We start from the raw sequence: 5,694 nt of genomic DNA on the forward strand, positions 1-5,694 counted from the left end.
AAAGGTGGACACCACCATACCTGTTTTTGTTTTGTTTTGAGACAAGAGGATTGAAAATCTGAGGCCATCTGGGCTGTATAGCATGACCCTGTGTCAAAGGGAAGTTTGTTTCTTTCTCTCTGTGTCTGTGGGTGTTTTGCATACCTGTTCATGCTTGGTACCTGAGGTGGCCAGAAGAGGGCTTTGGCTAACCTGGAACTGGAATTACTGATGTTGGTGAGCTGCCATGTGGGTGCTAGGAATGGAACCTAGGGCCTCAAGAAGACCAGCCAGTGCTCTTAACCGCTGAGCCATCCCTCCAGCTCCTGGGAAGTTTCTCTAAGCAGTTATCACAGGGGATTACTTATTTCTTTAAAGGGTTTCTTTCTCTCCTTCTTCCTTCCTTCCTTCTTCCCTCCCTCCCTCCCTCCCTCCCTTCCTTCCTTCCTTCTTTTCTTTGTGTGTACATGTGTGTGTGAGTATGTGTGCCACTGCGCTCGAGTGTGTGAACAGCTGTGTTCCTTGAAGAGCCTAGAAGAGTGGGGTCAGTGTCCACTGGAACTCTGTCTATTCCTTTGAGGCAGGGTTTCTCTCTGAACCCTGGGGCACTTGTTTTGTTTTTACATATGCAAATCTCGACATTTTGTTTTATTGTTTGGTTTTTGACAGTCTCACGGAGCTCAGACTGGCCTCGAACTCACTGTGCAGTCAAGGATTGGCTTGAAAGTTTGATCCTGTCTCCACCTCCTAAGTGCTGAGATCACAGGCATTCATAGCTACATCTAGTGCTAGGATGGGCTCCAAGGAGTGAACCCTAAGCAAGCAAGCAACCAACCAAGGTGTGCTCGCTGGCCCCATGTTTCCTTCTAATTACAGCCTTCTTAGAGGATATGGTGTAATATCTCATTGTTTGGATTTTAGTTCCCTAATAACTAATGGTATTGACCCCACTTTGTGTGTGTCTTCGACTTGTCTGCACACTTTGGAAAAGGTTAACTCAAATCTCTTGATCTTTTAATTTTTTTAAATTATTTTTTATTTTATGTGCATTGGTGTTTGGCTTGCCCATTTGTCTGTGTGAAGGTATCAGATCCCCTGGAAGTAGAGTTACAGGAGTGAGCTGCCATGTAGGTGCTGCGAATCGAACCCAGGCTCTCTGGAAGAGCAGCCCATGCTTGGCCTTTTGCCCATTTTAAAATCAGGCTGTTGAGTTGTAGTTTTCAAATGTTCTGGGAATGGTGGTGCCCGCCTTTAATCCCAGCACACAGGATGCAAAGCCAGGTGGATCTCTGAGTTAGAGGTCAGTCCAGATTACATAGTGATACCTTGTCTCAGAAAACAAATCAAGACAATTTTTAAGGAGGCTAAAGAGATGGCTCAGTGCTTAAGCGGGGCTACTGCTTTTTTTGTAGGACCCAGGTTCTGTTCTCAGCACCCACATTGGAGAGTTCACAAGTACATGTAACTCCAGCTTTAAAGTAGCCTTCCTGGAACTCACTCTGTAGACCAGGCTGGCCTCGAACTCAGAAATCCGCCTGCCTCTGCCTCCCAAGTGCTGGGATCAAAGGCGTGCACCACCACTGCTGGGTTTAATTAGTTAGAGTTTCTATTGCTGCAGTAAAACACTGTGACCAAAAATAGCTTGGGGAGGAAGGAATTTATTTCACCTTATAGCTTATGACCATAAGCTATCACTGAGGGGAGTCAGGGCAGGAAGGACAGGAACCTGGAGGCAAGAGTGGAGGCAGAGACCATGGAGGACCACTAGTTACTGGCTTGCTCCTCATGGCCTGCTCAGCCTGCTTTCTTATAGCCTCCAGGATCACCAGCCTGGGATGGTACTGTCTACAGTGAGCTGGGCCTCCTGTATCGCTCATCAGTCAGGAAATGCAGCGCAGGCTTCTCCACAGGCCAGTCTGCTGGGGACATCTTCCCAGCCTCTTCCCCAATGGCCCCAGTTTGTGTCAAGTTGACATAAAACCAGCCATCACGGAACCCAATGCCTCTGGCCTCTCTGGACACCTGCAGCACATACCCGTAGTTCCTTCACACAGAAATAAAATAAATTAAAGAAAACAAATAAATACAGTATTAAAATATTGTTTTAGCTGGGCAGTGGTAGAGCACGCCTTTAATCCCAGCACTTGGGAGGCAGAGGCAGGCGGATTTTTCTGAGTTTGAGGCCAGCCTGGTCTATAGAGTGAGTTCCAGGACAGCCAGGGATATACAGAGAAACCCTGTCTCGAAAAACCAAAAAACAGACACTCAAACAAACAAACAAACAAATAAAACAAGAAATTGTTTTAAATCTGAATGTGTGTTACTGCTGTGTGTATATTCCATGTGCGTTCTAATGCCAAGGGAGGCCCCGAGAGGGCATTTGGATGCCCTGGAGCTGGAATTATAGGCGGATAAGATGCCTGATGTTGGTTTTGGGGATGGAATTTGGGTCCTCTGGAAAAACAGCAGACGCTTTTAATTGCCACAGTTTTTCCAACCTCTGAAAGGTTCTTTTTGCTTGTTTTTGTCATAAGGTCTCCATTTGTAGCTCTGGCTGGCCTGGAACTCACAGAGACCCTCCTGTCTCTGCCTCCCAAGTGCTTCACAATACGTTCTTGTTAGGACACTGCAATTAAAGATATGCAAATTAGATATACAAAAATTACTAGTCCTGCAGGGTTCCCCTCCATTCTTTCTTTCCCCGGAACCTGGGTTTATATATGAAAAATCATCGCTTCTCTCTCTCTCTCTCTCTCTCTCTCTCTCTCTCTCTCTCTCTCTCTCTCTTTTCCTTTCTTTCTTTCTTTTTGGTTTTTCGAGACAGGGTTTCTCTGTGTATCCCTGGCTGTCCTGGAACTCACTCTGTAGACCAGGATGGCTTCGAACTCAGAAATCTGCCTGCCTCTGCCTCCCAAGTGCCGGGATCAAAGGCGTGCACCACCACCGCCCGGCTTAGTCATCGCTTCTTTCATTCTTGGCTGCGTGATTTCAGGCAGGAGACTTCATCTCTCTGTTAGGACTGCAGTGAGGACCAATGGAGAGCTTGCAGGGCAAAGACAGGCCAGGCTGGGAATAAACATCCAAGAGCCCCGCACTTCATTCATGTGCCACTAGAGGGCTCTCTGGTGAAGATTCTTACCATCTCTCCTAACTAATTCCTACCACGGTTAATAGAACCCTGACCCCCAACTGGGCCAAAGGCCTTGGGTTCTATTCTGTTTGTGGGAAAATAGAACCAACGATCCCCTTCTGATTTGGTGAGAGAAAACTTAACAAGCAGATCTTCCTTTTAACAGCATGAGAGGTAACGGCTATCACCATGACAACAGATGAAGGCAGACAGCCAGTTAAAACCATCGGCTTATTCAGGGTGGCGATTGGTTTCAGGATATAGTAACATTTTGTGCTAGAACTTCACAAGACTCCTTCCAACTGTATTTTTGTTGTTGTTGTTTTTTTTTTGTTTGTTTGTTTTTTCAAGACAGAGTTTCTCTGTATAGCCCTGGCTGTCCTGGAACTCACTCTGTAGACCAGGCTGGCCTCAAACTCAAAAATTCACCTGCCTCAGCCTCCCAAGTGCTGGGATTAAAGGCATGTGCCACCACTGCCTGGCTACTTTTATTTTTTCAATAGGTAGTTTTTTTCACATCTATCTATCTACCTATTTATCTATCTATCTATCCATCCTTCTGTACCTATGTGTACCATGACAAATATGTAGAAGTCAGAGGATGACTTACTGAAGTCAGTTCTCTCCTCCCATTATGGGCTCTGAGGTTCTAAACTTATGCTGTCAGGTTTGTCCAGCAAGCTCCATTACTCACTGAGCCATATAGGAGGCCCCCTTCCCTTTTTTTGAGACAGGGTCTTTCTACATAGCCCTGGCTGTCCTGGAACTCTCACTGTGTAGAGCAGGCTGACCTCAAACTCAGAGAGAGGCCACCTACCGCTGCCTCTTGCATGCTGAGATTAAAGGCGGGGACCACCTTGCTCAACCTCATTTTTAGTTTTCAGATTACATCCTCAAAAGTGGGCCAGGATGATGTTGAATTCCCTACTTATGTAGGTCGGGCGTTTCTATCCTCTTGCTTCAACATCTTGAGTAGTGAGATGACAGGCTCTGGACCATAGAACCCAATCACATGCCCCTCTCTCAATTACTGCTTACCTCCGTTGACCACCAGGAGGCGCTATGGTAACGTTTATGATCATCTTCCTGCCTCCCAAGCTTTAGGTCATTCTGGAGTCTAAGCCTCTTTGAATGCAATTTGGAATGACAGCATCCAAACATTGGATATAGGAAACAGGATGGGCAGTCAGGACTCGGATCAGATTACGAGAAAACTTGGTCTGTGTCACCCATTGTCTGTCCACTTCGTGAGAGGCTACTGTGAGAGGCTACTGGGAGAGTCACCGGGAGGGAGAGAACAACAGATGTCTCCAGCACACATCCAGTAAGACCTGCAGGGATTGTGTGTGGAAGTGGAGGTTCACACTGAAGTAGCTGCAGTGCCGGCTGTCTCCTGGAGGGAGCCACAGATACCTAGGTCCCTAATAAACTAAGAGATAAAGCTGGGGGCATGGCACCTCATACCTGTCCTGTCCCTTGGGAGGCAGAGGCAGGAGAATTGCTACAATTTTGAGGCCAGCCTGGGCAATATAGTGAGTTCTAACACAGCCTGAGCTACAGAGTGAGACCCTGTGAAAAACTTAAAATGAAACCAACAAATGAAAGAAATAAAGAAAAGTAAAAGATAAATTGTTAATTTTTGCTTGTTTTTGTGTTACTGGGGATGAAATCCAGAAGCTAATAATATATGCTAGGCAGAGGCTCTACCACTTAACCACACCCCAGCCCCTCACTGAGGGATTCCAGACAGGGCCTCTACCACTGAGCCACGGCCCCAGCCCCTCACTGGAGGATTCCAGGCAGGGGCTCTACTGCTGAGTTTATTTATGTAAATATGAGGGTAAAGATGTCAGGAAATTGGCAAAGTGACATTCACTTGCAGCCAGAGCTGACTACCCGAGTTCAATCCCTAGAATCCATGATAGAAGAGAACCATTTCCTGAAAATAATTGTCCTCTGTCCTGCACACACACACCTTTAAAGAGAGGGAAGTCACCTTTGTAGCACACACGCTCATGGTACTTGATTACTGACCACCAGATGGCGCTCTGCGTTTGGGAGCCATCACCAGGATTTTAAATCTACGCCACATTGAGATAGAGGTTTTGCTTATTTATGTAAGACAACAGCCTCTATTTTCTTGTTGAAATATAAATCTCGAAGAGCACTGTGCTCCCGTCCTCCCAATCTCACTGAAGGAGGGACAAAACCATTTTCCAGTTTTCATAGAGAATCCCTCAGGTATTTATTCTCTACAAAATAGAGGTGAGGGTTAACGGCCTTATCACCATAGCAACAGATAATAGAAATGCAACCAATCAGCATTCAGCCTTCGTGTGTGTGTGTGTGGGGGGTTCTTTTTGTTCAGAGCTGACAACAATTTCTAAGAGAATCTCAGATTCTTTTGTTCGAATGATTCTGTCAAGGACAGACTTACATAAACAGTCTTCAGGCCAACTTTGGTATGCAAAATGGTACGCCCTTCCCCAAACACCTGCAGGTGAAAGCACATCTCACTCTCGTTTTATGTATTTATTTGTTCATTTCCTTGTTTAATTATTTACCTTTCAAGACAGGGTCTCAGG

General features: G+C 46.0%; 1 long non-coding RNA gene across 1 annotated transcript; it reads right to left on the reverse strand.

Annotated features, from left to right (window-relative positions):
• Window positions 1–1,621: 1,621 nt before the first annotated feature.
• LOC116101713 lies at window positions 1,622–4,105 on the reverse strand. Its single transcript, XR_004122900.1, has 2 exons — window positions 3,927–4,105; window positions 1,622–2,023 (listed from the first exon to the last, which is right to left on the reverse strand). It is a non-coding gene; the product is annotated as an uncharacterized LOC116101713 (long non-coding RNA).
• Window positions 4,106–5,694: the final 1,589 nt, after the last annotated feature.

Source organism: Mastomys coucha, unplaced genomic scaffold, assembly GCF_008632895.1.
Source record: "Mastomys coucha isolate ucsf_1 unplaced genomic scaffold, UCSF_Mcou_1 pScaffold21, whole genome shotgun sequence".
Classification (NCBI taxonomy): domain Eukaryota; kingdom Metazoa; phylum Chordata; class Mammalia; order Rodentia; family Muridae; genus Mastomys; species Mastomys coucha.